General features: G+C 39.9%; 1 protein-coding gene across 13 annotated transcripts in view; it reads left to right on the top strand.

Annotated features, from left to right (window-relative positions):
• FMNL2 (formin like 2) overlaps positions 1-17,421 on the top strand; it is a 238,118-nt gene that overhangs the window by 77,923 nt on the left and 142,774 nt on the right. The window lies entirely within an intron of this gene.

Here is a 17,421-nt window from a genome sequence, read left to right as displayed (position 1 = left end):
TGGCAGACCTATTAACACTGCTATTAACAACCCTGAAGATCTTGCAAACTCAGAACCCTGGCTTCTTTGATTGAGTGTATCTACCTTTAATACTGTCTTTCTCTTTTACTGTCTTCCCTTTACCAAGCATTTATGAATGAGTCATATTGTCTCATATATCATATCCAAGGTATGATATTCCCAAATGTTATATCATCTTCCAAGGGAAGTTCAGGCCTGATTTGCTATAGGACCGACTATGGGCTTAATTTTTCATGGTAAAGACATTGTGAAACAAGAGGTTATTCAGCAGTACTATTGCTGCCGGTAGGATCTCGCATGTCAGATAGCCTTTTGGTTAGCAGCTGGTGCAAAGTTGAGGGTCACAATGGCAAAAGATTCCCTCTGGAACAATATTGGCACTTTAGCTATCTCTTGCTAGCATAGCTTGGAAAGGAGGGACCAGTAAATTTCTTCTGAATGCCTGTTATCATGAAAACCCTATGTGAGATTGTCCAAAATGAAGATCAGAATTACAAAGGGCTTAATGCATTGCTATATCAGGACTGGGCAAAATCCTGAGCTTCATGCAGCAATCTGTTTTTGTGCTTCATGTAGCAATCTGTTTTTGTGGGCTTCCATCCTTCAAAATTACTGCTGTCCACAAAAAGGTGAATGCTATCTCCTGCATGCACCCTTTTACTAGGCTGCAGACTTCACCATCCTTTTTCGTATTCCAAAATACCAATATTGTCAAAATTTTCTGATCACTTCTGTTGTTTCTCTGGGTTGAAGGGAAAGTTTGGTAGTTGATACCTCTGTGCCTTAACTTAATGATAGAGAACATATTTTGCATGCGGAAGATCCTAGGTCTAACCCTGGGCCTGTCTAGGAAGGATTGGGAAAGATACCTGCCTGAACAAGATACCAGAGGCAAACAAATAATAATGAAAGGCCCTGGAACCACAAGTTCCAGCCCTGTACTAGGTCATTTTTCTTGTGAAAAAAGTTGTTCGGCAAAGTAAAGAGACAAGCTATAGACATGAATTCTAGCAAGGCAAGCAGTTTTTGGATGTACACACATACCCTAAAGGCATCAGATCCTATCTGATATTGGAGTGAAGCAGGGTCAGCTTTTCTTGGTACTTGGATGGGAAACTGCTAATGAATGCTGGGTCCTGTACTTATTTACTGACTTACTTAGGTAATCCCTCATTGTCTGAGTAGGTGATTGTGGAGCCCTATTCTTGACCTGCATGTTCTCCTGCAGTGAGGGCATTGGGCTTGACACAAGTTCCTCTTGGCACATTTCTCTCTTTCGCCCTCTATTCTTGCCTCTTCAAATTCTACAGCACTGCTGGTCACAGCTGACCTCCAGCTGGAGCGCTCAAGGGCCAGGGCTTCCCAGTTCTCAGTGTCTATGCCAGAGTTTTTAAGGTTGGCTTTGAGCCCATCTTTAAATCTCTTTTCCTGCCCACCAGCATTCCGTTTTCTGTTCTTGAGTTCGGAGTAGAGCAACTGCTTTGGGAGACGGTAGTCGGACATTTGCACAACATGGCCGGTCCAGTGGAGTTGATGGCAGAGGACCATTGCTTCTTCCAGCATGCTGACATTTGTCTGCCTGTCTTCCCAAGAGATTTGCAGGATTTTTCAGGGGCAACGCTGATGCCATCGTTCCAGGAGTTGTATGTGACGTCTGTAGATAGTCCACGTCTCACAGGCGTCTAGCACAGTTGGGAAGACAACTAGGTCCTGTAGCCAGGTCCTTTAGGCTACATTTCATTGGGAGAAAGTGGCAAGACCATCTCAGAGTGTTCTGTGTTCAAGAAAACCCTATGAAATTAATTGGGTTAGCATAAGTTCACAGGAAACATGCTTTACAATGACAATCAGACTGGCCTTTTCCAGAAAACAATGAGCTGAATAGTAATAGGGATATAGGTTTGTAAAAAACCCAGATACTTAATCTGAGCAGTAAAGAATCAGGAGTCGACCAAACAGATTTCTTTTTTGCTCTGGTTGGGGAATTGATCTACTATTTTTCTCCTACCCAAGTCAGGATCTTTGGGACTCAAGAAGGGATTGTGTGTCTCCTGGTAAAAGTATACACTTGTGACACACCAGACCTATACTGCCCTTTCTTAAAGCAGGTCTGTTTCTATATTTAAATGAACATGGTAATGTTAAAAACCTTTCATCATAATGCTTGAACACTTTGGAAATACTATTTTTGGGAGATTGCCTGGGGGGAAAATCTAAGAATATTTCTTGATTAACATTCAACAATATGTGTTGTCTTTTTTTTTCAATTTCAGTCTCCTTATGCAACTCCAGCATTAGTAGAACAGCTCATAGCAGGATCAGTTAGATTATTGGTTGTTCACCTTGATTGGTTAAGTGCATGTTGTTATGTTTCACAATTCATATTCATGCTGTCAGATTGGATACATCATTTGATTTAATTTGATTATTACTACCTCAACTTTATGACTTAATAGTACCATGTTTTTGTGGGATCCAAACCTAATCGGCGTTCAGGGAAAGCAGTGTGGAGAAAATAAAAAGTAAGGATGAGGAATCAGTTTTCTTTATAACAGAGTTCTGTGGCCAGTGAATCTGTCATTTGGGAAGTTGATTTTGCAAGAAAATCCAAATTTAAATATTTAAATAGGACACATTGGTCATCTTCTGTAAATCATCTACTTTTGTAGATTTTCTTCTTATTAAATGTTTATTTTACCTTCCTCCAAATATTTGTGAGAAGTGGAATCTTTAGGACATAAAATTACCTTTGCGATGTCCTTCATACACTTTTAACACATTACTGAGTTAGCACTTTGTTGGGAAACTGGGGTGGAGGAGATTGTCAAGCATTTGCTTTCTGTTTCTGAACATGTTAGTAAATTATTACAGATAACAAATACATTGTAAAGAAGGTGAAATATCAGGGGCTTTTTGTAAGCAGGAAGTTATTTGATCCAACATTTCCCATCTGTATTTGAGCTGATTAGGTTTATGAACTGCCCATTTTTTTTAGGATTAACCCTTGGCCCTTGTAACCCCAAGTTACAGCAAATGGTTCTGGCCCAGTTTACTTGTCCAAACGTATCTCCCTCTATGAACCATTGCAGAGATTAAGATCTTCTGGGGAGGTTCTGCTCTTGATCCCACATCTTTCGCAGACATGGTTGATGGGGACAAGAGACAGGGCCTCCTCAGTGGTGGCCTCTTGACTGTGGAACTCCCTCCCTAGTGATATTAGATCAGTGCAATAGGTGGATTTGGAATATGTGCAATTACTACTGGAACTACCCTGGATTACAATTGTGGATGTCATGGTTTTAACAGCGGATATAATGTTTTTTAATGTTTTAATGTGTATTAATTTTAATTTTAATGTTTATTTTAATTGTATGTTATTTTTATGGCATTGAATAGTTGCCAGTGTGTAAAGCTGCCTTGAGTCCCCTTTGGGGTTGAGAAGGTATAAATATGGTAAATAAATAAATAAATAAATGGTGGGCAGCTAGAGTGGATCAGTTTTTTTTGCTCCTTTAGAATCTACACTGCCAAAAAAGCAAGCGGGTGGGGAGAAGAGGAAGGAAAAACAAACATAAAACAAACTTCTAGATGTGAAAAAAGGCATTTTAAAATGTCTAATAGTGTCTAGGTGCAGTTGTCTAGCTACCTGTTAAAATGTTACTGCTTCTACATACCTCCCGTAGAGGACATTCACCTCGTTTTGCGGCCAGAATAGTCTCAGTGCTTTGTACAAACTGAGGACTGAAAATGTCTGCACTTTGCCTATCCCTCATTTTGTATATGGAATTACTACATGCAGTTGACTAAGAGGCATCTAAATGTTCAAAAGTTCCTCACCTCTTTCTTTAAATCAGTGGTTCCCAACCTTTTTTTCTCCCAGGGACCACTTTTACCAGGGACCACTTTGACCAGTGGTCTAACATTAGTACCAAAAGGATTACAAATCAGTTTTTGATCAACTTTAGATTCGGTTTGGTTATTTGGGGTGCTGATTCAGAAAATTGCATTGGATAGACCGCATCAGCTCTAGTTTCTGAGACAGAATATATGTCATCCAGTAAACACCATCTGCTTGCCCACATAAAACCATATTTAATAATCTAGAGCTGATGTGGTAGTAGTAATCTTTTATGGTAGTCAGTCTATCCCCACCTGACATCCCCATTGCCTCAGCAACATAAGAGGTTTTTGTGAGACCAGTCACTCTCATTGCTGCATGGTTTCAAGGTAATGGTGTAGGAATGGTGAGGCCGCGTTCCATATTTTCGTTCTTACACACCACTGCTGGTCCAGAGGTTGGGAACCACTGCTTTAAATATTAAGGTCCAATACTTACAATTAAAACAGAATTGTTCATCCCAGCTGGAATTGAACAATTACATTAATGTGGTTTACCCACAAGTTGAACTTTGTGTGTGTGTGTGTGTTCAAGTTGCCTTTTGATTTATGGCAACCCCATTAATATATAGGATTTTCTTAGACAAGTAATACTCCAGTTTTCCAGTTCCTTCCTTCGTATATAGTCTACAGCTCTTGGTATTCATTGACAGTTTCCATCTAAGTACCAGCCAGGACTGACCTCACACCATTGAAATAAATTAGGTTTGTTTTGTCTAATAAAACATTACAAATACATCTATTTATCATTAGTTACAAGTGACATTTAAGGTGTATGTATGTATGAACATATGTACGTGTGTGTGTGTGTGTATGGATTTAATAATAGCTTGAACATAGGTTGAGGCCTCAGAGCTGCTAAGAATACAGAGTGGCAACTTTTGGCTCAGAAATTTCTTTGTGAGAGAAGAGGGTATATTTGTGGCTTGGCAATGAGAAGTTGAGCATTGTGTTTTGTACGTCCTCCCAAACTAAACAAAAAGCATTCCTCCCCTTTCCCCAACCCTACTTTTCATTCTTTTCTTCCCCTGGAAGAATTCCACTACTGTGAACATTTTATGCAGTAGCGGGTGAGAATATGATTGTTTCGGAAAGCCCAGAAATCTGTATTGCTAATGGATTTCAGAAGCAAAAAAGGTTTATGTGCAATTAATGACTCTCTGTTCATTAGCAATTGGATGCCTTTGTGCAAAGGGGTTGCTTCAGTGAGGCTCCACAGCTCAACTTGCCAGGAAAGAAAACATCTCTGCCAGCAGCTTTGTGTGTATTTGTGTGTGTGTGTGTGTGTGTGTGGTTTTTTTTAAAATATATTTGGGTCCTCCTCTCTAATGAGATTAGATGTAGATTTTGCTATAACAGCTATTTAGTCCAGGAATGTCGAAGAGATAGAGGACTTCTATGAAGAAAGCTCAGTCTGGTAGCGTAGAACTGGCAGCTTAGAACTGTTTCTGTTTCATCATTTTCAGCAGCATGTCTTATGAAAGTTACCTTTTTTTTTGGATTATAACTCCCCAAATCCTCTAGTCAGAATGAGCCATTGGCTAGGGGATTCTTGGAAGTGTGCCCCAAGTTTTTCGACCCCCCCCTTTCCCAGATTCTGCTCCACAAATCATGTCATTTTTCAATAACTAGTGGCACCAGTTTAACTTTTCTTTCCAAAAATGAGTTTTTCCATTATCAGATCTAGTCTGAATAATAATTGTGCAGAAATGAATTGGTAAAATAACGCATTGCTAAAACAAGATGGGAGATTTATGAGCAGTGGAATTCCTAGGTCAGTTGCCTAATTAGTTCAGCCATTTTCTTACAAGGTTACGGTGTGTGCACCATTCAGCCTAGCACTCTATTAAAGGCCTCATATATGCCTGCAAAGACTGGGAGAGCAGATACAAAAAGGGCCACAGAGAAGCAATTTGGAGTCCAGGTCGGAAGAGTCTTTTTAGCACCTTCTTTCCCAAGTGGATAACACATAGCTTTAAAATATGCATTCTATTGTCTGGAACCTTTTTTATCTGGAAATATCAGGGTAGCCCATAGTAAAACAATAAATGACACAGACCAACCAAAATATTTTTTTTGTGTCTTGGTTTTAGTTCCTGGGGTTATTTGGGGCACTGATTCAGAAAATTGCTCTACCTCCTTAGATATGGTTATCATGGTCTTCTGTGGGCAAGCAGATGGCAACTAGTATATGGCATATGTTCTTTATCTCAAAAACTGGAGCTGCCATTTCTGGAATCAGCAAGTCAGATATATCCAGAAACAGGTCAAACATTAGAAGCACCAAAATGTATGTTGGCCAACGTAATAACAGGAGTTTAAAATATTTAAAATATATTTAATAGTTTATCAATAATAATCAGATTATTTAAAACCAGCTAAAGCTATTTTACATGGTATAGTTATGAGCAGTTCTCCAGACACTATAATACAGTTTGAAGCTGGCTCAAGAATAGGATATCTCCTGGTAGTATATGTGTTGAGAGGAATCTATTACCATCTGTATTTTTTGTGCTCATGTTGTTATTTCATGTAGTTTGCCACCTGCGTATAAAGGATTTTCCAACTCATGTTAAATTCATGTCGGCATATCCATGGGTCAATGTATATACTGTATCTTTGCATCTCACCCATGGGAGAAAAGCGGGATAAAAAAAAATACTTTAACATTTACATTAAAAAGAGCCACCCCGTTTTCTGAATAGTGGTGAAATGCAAGGTATTACTATCCTTGTAGAACCTAAAAGAAGTATTGACTCACTCTCCTCTCTTTCCCACAACTTTACTTCTGGCCTGTTTGAATGCCTGAGTGGGGAAATGATGGTGGCCAGGGGCAGCTGACCCTGAGGTGCTGCTGGCATTGCTCACACTCTACAGAATGATTCTCAATTTATCCATAGGTCATGTTGGAATCCTTAATGTTGGCTCCGAAACTTGGTCCTTGGTTAATGCATGAGATTGACTTGTACATGAACATTTACAGTATTTCTCTCACCTTTTAGCCAGTTTGAGACTCAAAGTGGCTTATAACAGTTAAAACAAACATAGTAAAATGTTAACAGCATACAATAACCAAAAAACAATTAAACCATCATAAAAATAAAACCAGTTACAGCAAGATCAACAGCAAAAACAAATAAAAATGTCAGCTCAGGGAAATGGATATAATAAAGACGGTAAATGTTACATTTATTTATTTATTTACTTTACTTTACTTTACTTTACTTTACTTTACTTGTATACCGCAGTTTCTCAACCTAGCTGGCGACTCAACGCGGTTTACAACAAAATACAACAGTCAACAATATACAATTTAAAACCATAAAAGCATAATACATAATATTGGCACAACAATAACAATCCAATGCATCTCATGACTAAAATCGTGATCCAGTTTCGTCGTCCATATTACCAATCCTGTAATCATCACATTCATTGCACCAATTAACCAAATGCCTGTTTGAACATCCAGGTTTTTAATCTTCTTCGGAACACCATCAGCTATACATTGGCTATACAAAATTAATATCTTAACATCCCACAGACATAATGCAGATTTGGATTTGCCTAGGCATGTCACCAATTGACAGTTGTTTAAATTCAGATTAAATCCATAATAATCATTCTGCAAAATATTTCTTACAAATATTCGGTGCATTAACAATGTGTTATTCAAGATGCTGTGTTTTGGTTTTTTGGTTTAGCCATTAGCTTGGTCAGTAAACTATTAGATGTTAAGACAGCTGATATATTTAAAGTAGAGAATAGGAAATATTGTCTTTAACAAGATTGGGTCATATATATCAAGGTAAAGGTTTCCTCTTGACATTAAGTCTAATTGTGTTTGACTCTGGGAGGTGGTGCTCATCTCCATTTCTAAGCCATATAGCTGGCGTTTTCTTTAGATGCCTCCAAAGTCATGTAGCTGTCATGACTGTACGGAACACCGTTACCTTCCCACTGGAGTAGTACCTATTGATCTACCCACATTTGCATGTTTTCGAACCGCTAGGTTGGCAGAAGTTGGGGCTAACAGCGATAGCTCACCTCACTCCCCAGATTCGAACTGCCAATCTTTCGATCAGCAAATTCAGCAGCTCAATGGTATTACCCGCTGTGCCGCTCCTCATATATATTTGCTCTCTTCATATTTTTCATCATAGAAATCTTGCCTCCCATTCAGTAAACTGGAAAGAGTGTGATATAAATATGGTTCTAAAGCCACAGTTTGGGTAAGATCTATGAATGCATAAAAGCCCTTTGCCACTGGTACACCTATTAATTCATACACCATTTTTTACATTTCAGTACTGTGTGATGTTTTTAATGCAAAACTTATTTTCATAGTTCCGTTCCTTGTGGCCTTCATTTTTCAAAAGACTGAGGTTTCCCTTGTTGATGGTATTCATACAGACCTCTTCTGTTTTTAAAACTTAAATTCGAAAATATTTTTCAGCTTCAAGTCAGTGTGTGCATACATTTTTTATAGAGTTCCAGTTATTCATGTCCATTTTAGATCTTTTACTTCTGGTGGAAAACTTAATATGGGGAAAACTTCTTTATTCTACCACCTGTGATCAAGTGATTTATTTTCACTTCGTCTTCAGCGCAGAAGACAAATTGTGTTGAAGAGAACTGGGCCTGGGCCAAAGCACCGGTATTTATAACAACTTATGTAAAGTTGCTTCAGACTAGAGATAGGTATTCTTAAAAGTATGTCAGACAATTATGTATATGTGCTTTGAACTAATACTTGCAAATGTTTAAGAGCTGAAACTATATAATTTCAGAGGCTCTAATGTACGAACATTTGTTTTGGGTATATATTGGTAACAGATTAACAAAATAATATCTGATAGTGTCAGCCTTTCACATTTGCAGGTTTTACTTTTCCAGTTTTGGTTATTTCTGTTCTCTCTAGGAATCTCCGTGTCCTCCAACATTGCACTATAGTCAACTTTCACTTTAGAGTTGCATTGGAAGACTGACATTTCTAGCGTATTCTCTCAGGTTAAAAAAGCTGTTTTTTAGTTTTGGTTTTTCCACTTTTGTGTTGGTCCTGCACCCCTAATCACAGCTGATTTTGTAGTGTTATGTATTATGATTTTCTTAGCTTTTTTGTTTTGTGGAAATCAGTTTTTATCCTTCTTTTGTTGTCTGTTATTCTACTGGTGATTGACTTGCCTGAAAAGTTGTTAGTTGCAAATGGAAGCTGTATATATGTATGTAAGTATAAATATAGAGGAGGTGGTGTATAATTAATTCTGTTTCTTTTCATGATAATAGGCTGTCAAAGTCTTTGATGGGTTCCACACTCATTTTCATTCTGGGCCATGTTTTGCTTCTGTGTGAGCCTGATGAACTGTTTAACCTAATTGCTGTAAGAGGGATTTATTTTACTCTCATCTAGGAAAGACAGGAAAACAGGAAAAGCCACAGTGTGATTTAACACAGATATCTTCATTTCTGAAGAATTCTGACTTTTTTTTTCCAAAGGAGATTCCTCATTAGGAAAAGGAAACTCTTTTTCATACTGAATGAAGCACTTACATAGATCTGTCCTATGAGGTGTGCTGGATGAATAAAATAAGTAAAATAATTCTGGAGTTAGTTGCTTGGCACCTGGAGAGATATTAGCCAGGGTGATGAGGCCATCAGAGAAGAGAAGGGCACCCCCTCTCCTGCATCATCGTGTTACAACGGGCATCATTTCATGGTGAGAATCTCAATTTTTGTACCCTGCGGGCACTGCTCATCCCAAAACAACAGAAACAAAATAATGGTGGCAGTCCAACAGCGTCATCTCAGGGCCCTTCTACACTTCCTTAAAATAACCCGCTTCCTCCCAGGTTTCATTCCCCACCCCTAACAAACTCCGGGCTTTTTCTTGAGGGGTGTCTAGATGCCAACCCCCGTCCAGCCCCCATTTCCACCCAAAAAACTTACTGGAAGAGCCTGTCGGCAGCACAGACCCCTTTGCACAGTACTACTGATGTAAAAAAAATGACATCAGAAGGTGGGGATGGGGAGGAGGGAAATCCCCCACCTCCAGACATGCCAGTTTTGCAACTCAAGAGTACTCTGTAAGGGGGCCTCCAGTAATTTTTTTTTTGGGGGGGGGGATGGGAAGGTTAGAGGGGAGGGGGTGGATGCCCTTCTCTTTTTTCGAGTTCCAGGAGCCCAAAGAACTGGGATGTCTGTTGGATTTGACTCCTGGGACTGTGGAAGCAGTCCCGGAAGTCAGTTCTCACAAGCCCAGAACCTGGAAAGATCTGGACCTTAGCTTAAGGTAAAGATCTTTTTGGTGTCAAATTAATGCAAAGTAAACTGGGAAAACCCAGTTTTCTCCACATTAATTTCACTCTACCAGAGGCGTCTTTTGGATGCCTTAGATAAAGGCAAGACAGGGTCCCACGTTTTGGGCTTGTCTGGAAGGGCATTCAGTTCTGGTACGGCAGGGCTATGTGACCAGGCCAGCACAGTAGTTGGACAGCACCCACAGTGTATTTATTTATTTATTTATTTATTTACTGTGCTTATAGACCGCTGTTCTCAGCCCAGGGGCGACTACAGTGGTGTACAACATGGAGAGGATAGGTGCAAATTACAAGACATAATCTAACAACAAACTAGTAATATAAAAAACATCGTCATCAACAACATCAACAATCTCAATATCAGTAATACAAAAATACAAAAAGTCATTCGCATCGTCTCATCGTTAAACCACAATCCAATATCGTTTTCCGTTGTTCCATTCCTGTCGTCATTACCAAATTATTGCACTTCTTGTTCGAACGCCTTCTTGAACAGCCACGTCTTTAGTTTCTTGCGGAATATCATCAAGGAGGGCGCCAGTCTGATTTCCACGGGAAGCGTGTTCCACAGCCGAGGAGCCACCACCGAGAAGGCCCTGTACACATCTGAGTTAGATTTGTGGCTGGCCATGTAGACCCATTCTGGATCAAATCACTGTTTACGGCCTGTGGAGATGCCCCCCCCTCCCCAAAATAGGTTTTAATGGTTGAGCATGTATTAAATCTCTTAGTGTCCAAACCCAACACGCAAACCACTATGGCCTGCTGCCTCTCAGGTGAGATTTTCTGGACATGAAATAAGAATCTGCACAAAGAGCAATGTTTTTAATGGAAGACAAAGAAATGCTGTTTTCTGCACAGTAAAATAGCACAGAAAAATAGCGATTGATTGATGCATCTATTAATATATCTATCAATTTTTCAAGCCACTTATGGCAGCAAAATTTGAAATTGAACTGTGCATGGAAGTAGTTTGTTTTGACTTTGGTGAATCCACCTTCAAGTACTTGTTTATTTGAAATATTTATATCTTACCCTGTATCCCAACATTTCAGGGTGGTATACCTTAAAATCAATTGAAAACAATTTAGAACATGTTCAAACTTTTAAACAATAAGGATTGATATATTAATTCTAGGAGCATAATAGACAATTTGAAATTCATCAACCTGCTATTCCATGGCAGTTGCACACACAACAATAGTTTCATGCACAAAAGCTGCATCTATATTGTAGAATTATTGCAATTTGACATCACTGTGGCACAATGCAATGGAATTGTTGGAGCTGTAGTTTTACATGGTCTTTAACCTTCTCTGCCAAATAGTGTTGGTGCCTCATCAAATTGCAACTCATAGGATTCCACAGAACTGAGCCATGGCAGTTAATGTGGTGTCAAACTGCATTAATTCTAGAATGTAGATACTCCAAATTATTGCCCATTTGCAGCAAAATTTTCTAAATTAGGACTAAGAAGTTCAGTGGACCTATTATCATGGAATGTAGAGGAAATATTGTGCAAAGTGAAGAGAAATCAAAAACAACAAAACAGTCCCCACCCGACCATTTAAGAGATGAGTGAACTTTTTGGAGAAATGAAACTACCATTGTTTTTTTAAAGGACATGGGAAGCACTCTTTTGGAATTCCCCTGTTTTTTTTTATTAACCATTTTGTGGTCATGAGTAGTAAAGAACTGACTGGCCATGTGTCAGCAGCATTTTATCTTAAGACTCTGGTTAATTCTGGTTTTGTTATGGTCTGATTTAGCCACTCTGCAAATGGGATTCTCTTGTTAATGGAGCGTAATCAGATAAGTATTACTAGATATTAATGAGGCTTTAAAACAGCATGGGGCCTTTTGGAAATCCTCAGGGGAAGCATGAGGTAGTTTGTACTTTTTCCTTTCCTCCTTTTTCATAATAGAAGCCTTCAGGGGAGCAGAAGTCCCGCACTGGGCAGCTTGGGGTTCATTTACACCAGGGGTCCCCAGACCTTTTAAAAAGAGGGCTGGTTCACTGTTGCGGATGGGATTAGTTTGAAAAAACCATGAACAAATTCCTATGCACACTGCTCATATATTATTTCTAGTACAAAAAACATGAAAGAACAATACAATATTCAAGAATGAAGGACAACTTTACCCAACATAATCTTACCGCCCTGCCCCTGTTCATGTTAGAAATTACTATCTTTGGATCTCCCAACTTCCCACCCACAGTGGGAAGATCACAGTAGCAGGTTGGTGGGCTCATCATTAAATCGAACAACACCCTAAACTTGTGGTTCCTCAGGAGTTTTGGCCTACAACTCCCAGAAATCCCAGCCAGTTTATCAGTGGTTAGGATTTCTGGGGGTTGAAGGCCAAAACATCTGGGGACCCACAGGTTGAGAACTACTGCCCTAAATGAAGATATCATGCCCTCCAACAGTGCACAGATGAAAATTGGGGCATGTCTAGCGAAGCACAGTCAGAGTATGGCTTGAGCTAGCAAAAGGGAGAAAACTCAGGGTACAAGAGGCTTCAGCAGTTTGTTTTTGTGAGAGCTTATTGGAGAGGGCAGTACTCTTCTTTCTCCTCTCCTTTCCCCTCTTCTGACTTAATGGAGGTCATATCATTTTGATATTTTTAACTCAGATTGCAGCAAGTACCTTGAAGTGGGAGAAGGGGTGAGAAACGGGGACATTTTAAGAGCAACTACTAAAGTGGCATAACAGAGGATTATCCCTGCCAGATAGGGGCAATTGAACAGTGTGGAAGAGCTCCTTTTGGGAGAGAGCAACTACTGCATGCAGAGAGAAAGAGTGGCCATGAATGTGTGGAGAGACGTTGAGATGATTGAGAACTGTCAGTATCCCATGTCCTTGCCACTGAACAATGTTAGACTGCAGGAAGAACTTTGAATACTTGAAGTGAATTACACGTAGAGTAAAGCTTCTGTTTCTCATTGATCAGCAGTGGCACAGTAGTGGCACATGGTCCATGGTTTCAATCTGCCGCCTTGCATTGAGGTGCCCACTATCCTCTCTCAGATCATTGGCTACCTCTGCAGTGATTAGGAATTTAGTGATGCAGCCCAGAAAACTCACAGCAACCCAGCTTTTAGTACCTTTGAGTTTTCAACTAGGCTGATCAAGCGAGCCTAGTTTTGTTGCTTCTGTACCCACAACAGAAGGGCAGATTATCCTATCTGTTTGTTTCAATTGCCTTTGATCAGTGTGGAAGCTTAAGACTTGGCTCATTGTCAAACTTCAAGTATTTAATTAATCAAAGGGGGAAAGGGGTTCTGATGGTCAAGTGGCACACAACCATTCCTCCATCCAGGCAGTCTCATTCTATAATTAAAAGGCATGGATCAACTTCTTGTTTACTATGTTATAACTGTTGAACCATTGAAAATCACAGATCCTGGAGAAATTTCTTGACCAGCTAAAGGACCTTTGATTTGATAAGTAAAGCATGTACTACAGGTTTTTTTTTTCATGTCAGGAGCGACTTGAGAAGCTGCAAGTCACTTCTAGTGTGAGAGAATTGGCCATCCTCAAGGACGTTGCTCAGGGCATGCCTGGATGTTTTGATGTTTTATCATCCTTGTGGGAGGCTTCTCTCATGTCCCCATATGGGGAGCTGGAGCTGACAGATGGAGCTCATCTACACTCTTCCCAGATTTGAACCTCAAACCTGTCAGTCTTCACTCCTGGTGGCACAAGAGTTTAACCCATTGCACCAGCAGGGGCTCCATGTATTACAGTGGGCCTTTGGTATCCACTGGGGTTTGGTTCCAGGACTATTCACGAATACCTAAATCTGTGCATGCTCAAGTCCTGTTATCTACAGTGGCATAGTAAAATGTTGACCCTTATATAAAATGGCAACATCAAGGTTTACTTTTTGATATCTTTTGTTTTTGGGGGGTGGTGTGAGGAATATTTTCAAGCTGTGAATTATTTTATGGATACAGAGGGCTGACTGTGTTTAGCGTAGTCTTGATTTCTTCATTTTCCTGAGAATTTCCAAGACATGGATTGGCTCTGTGTGTGATGACTGCAGAGTCAAGAAAAGTTACAGTTTATTGAGAATGAACATTATGATATGTTGAAACCATATTGATATAACATGCTATTACTGATGTGTTAATGTACAACTTCAACATGTCATTCTTTTGAAAAATAACATTCAGAAATCTGTATGTTGGGTAAAGAAATGGCTCCTTGAAAATATACTACTCTTTCCATGCTGTGTTGTTATATGGTTTTACTGTTTTAATATAACGAGTAGAAAGTCTTATCAAAGGACACTTTGCAAAACATTTCTTTGATTTTCACTTATTATATGTCAACGATATATTCACATGGCCGAGTTCACCCTTGCTTGGCTTATCAGAAGCTGACTTCAATTTCACAGAAGTTTGTCATAAATTAACAGGAAGTTTTTTGGGTCAAGGAGGACCAAACTGCTTGAGTATGTGAACAACAGGGATACATGTTAAAATGTGCTGTAGAAAAAACCCTTTGGTAGTGGTACTGGACAGTGTGTTTAGGAGAATGACAAAACACCTACAAGGTGCCATATTAGATTAAGCACTCTGGATAATTACTTATCTGTTTGCAAATTAGCACATGCCAGGGTTCATTAATGAAAAAGCAAGCCAGCAATGGCAGTTTGATAGAAAACAGGAGATGTCTGTTTTGAAGAGGATGTATAGCTGAATCTGTGGAACTAAACTTGAAGTATGGAGAACTTTTAGTTTGGTCCATGTTTACACATTCTTTAAAACTTAATTTTAGATGCTTTCTGACATATCAAGAACAAAAAATACTTAAAATTTTAGCACTCTCTGGCGTGCTTTTGATAGCACCAACTTTGAAGGAATATTACAGAGTGAACAAGGAAGGAAGAAGGGAGAGTTCTCCAAGCCTTTAAATAGATGGAGTCTTTAATATTTTGGTCAATCTCTGTGCTATCCACGTAAAGTAGAATTTGGTCACCAGTGGCTTTTGGGCTGTCCAAATCTTGTCAGATTGATGCTCTCATTGTTCCTCAAACTGACTAGCACTATTGGGAGTTGTAGTCCAGCAACATCTGGGAGTGCATAATATTACTGTATAGCAAAGGATAGCATGTCATTAGTTTTTGTTTTTTTTTTTTGTTTTTTTCATGTCAGGAGCGACTTGAGAAACTGCAAGTTGCTTCTGGTGTGAGAGAGTTGGCCATTTGCAAGGATGTTGCCCAGGGCATGCCTGGATGTTTTGATGTTTTATCATCCTTGTGGGAGGCTTCTCTCATGTCCCCGTATGGGGAGGAGTTGAGAGAAGGAGCTCATCCGCGCTCTCCCCAGATTTGAACCTCAAACCTGTCAGTCTTCAGTCCTGCTGGCACAAGGGTCTAGCCCATTGTGCCACTGGGGCCCCCTGTCATTAGTTGAAAAAAGAAAAAGAACGAGAGAATAGTTAAAGCATATTAAAATATGATGTATTTTATAGATTATTTTCCCATAACACGACTCTAGTAATACAGTGTTCCATAATGGTTGGCAGTAATTAAAACTGTGACTGGGATTCATTTTATTACATTTTTGGGTTGAATCCAGAAGACGGCCATAAACCGGGTGGACAGGAACCCCCCACAAACTGTTGAAAAGACAGCAGAATGGCTGCTTTGTTAAGAGGTTCAGACTCTTAAGCAGCAAAGGGCAGTTTTTAAGGGCATTATCGAGTGATGACAAAAATCACAGAAAATGGGGTGAAAGCAAACCGCATTTGGAAAATTTAGCTGCCTGGTGATATTGTGCTCTGTTTTGCTATGTTGTAGCCTTAAATCCGTCTCGGGGATTATCATTCATGCTTCTGAGGTGTCAGCAGTAAAAGTGGGTCATGGAAGATTTATATGTGCTTGTTTAAGTTCCTGCTGCTCTCTCCAGTCAGAGATCCTGAAAAGTGGATGCTGCTTTTGATCTTCTAAAATAGAACAAGGAGGTTTGAAAACTTTTCACTGAATAATAAATTGCACCTATAGGGCATCGCTTTAAATTTCTTCCCTAATGAAGGTTGGGGTTTGGGAGTGAAAAAATGGGGGCTGTGATTTGGAATGAATGAGGGTTTCTGCTGCAGTGAAAATCAGAGATATTTTCTAAGTAGGCCTGGCATCAGAACCTGGTCTGGAGGGGCATACCTTAGATTGCTTTCTTTAATGTTTTCATTTAGTGTTCTGCGCAGAAATTGGTGTTATGTGCCATCAAGTCATTTTTGATTTATGGTGACCCTAAGCTGAAGCTATCATGCAGTTTTCATGGCAGAAGTGGTCAGACACAGTTTGTCCTTTCCTCCCTTTGAAGCTGAATGTGACCTGGCCAAGTGGGTTTCCACAATCTGCAGTCAATATCTCTATTCTATGTGAATAACTGTTCTGGAACAGCTGTTCCAGGAGCTCCAGATGTATTTGCTGTGTTTAAATGTTTGTGTGCAATCCCATGCTTGGGATTTTGCAGCAGGGGGTTTCCTGTTATAATTTGCATTTATAGGGTAAGCCACCTGCCAGTTATAGTTAGGTTCCCTGATCCCGCCCCTTGTTGAGTTTTGGAGGGAAAAAAGCCATTTTGAGTTAGTTCTCACAGAGAAGCCTTTCACACAGGACATAGAACGAAGTGGCTCCTGTAGAAAAGCTTCGTCTTTTACAGCTTGGCCGGGGTTATATAGCCCTACGGCTTGGCCAGGAGACATACAGCCACAGCTTGGCTGAGGGACTCCAGCCGGCCATCACAGCAACCTGAACTCCTTCTTTTTCCCTGGAGGTCTACAAAGCTCTGTTGAGGCAAGTCACTCGCGGAAGCCAGACGCAGTTGGTACCGGGTGCAGGGGCTCCACGTCAACAGAGGCAAGTACAGACTGCCCAGATTAGAAGCTAGGATTTCCCCATCGGTTAGCTACAGTTAAGAAGACAGTGCCTGTTCCTAGTGGACAAGATTGAAAGAGCCTATAGACTGTAAAGAAAACCGTTAAAGTACCTGTTTGTTCCTGTTTGTTCCTTAATAAAAGAACTTTGTTGGACTTACTTTAAGCATTCTAAAGACTCTGTTTGGGGGAATCTAAGGGCCTTTATTCTGAGGCAGCCCCGGCGTCCCGTTGGGCACAGAGAATTTATGTCCTGTGTACGGTCTAATGTACAGGCCCAGCGTGCGACAGCACAA

This window comes from Anolis sagrei, chromosome 1 (genome assembly GCF_037176765.1).
Source record: "Anolis sagrei isolate rAnoSag1 chromosome 1, rAnoSag1.mat, whole genome shotgun sequence".
Lineage (NCBI taxonomy): Eukaryota > Metazoa > Chordata > Lepidosauria > Squamata > Dactyloidae > Anolis > Anolis sagrei.
This window is presented reverse-complemented; position numbering and strand designations above follow the sequence as displayed.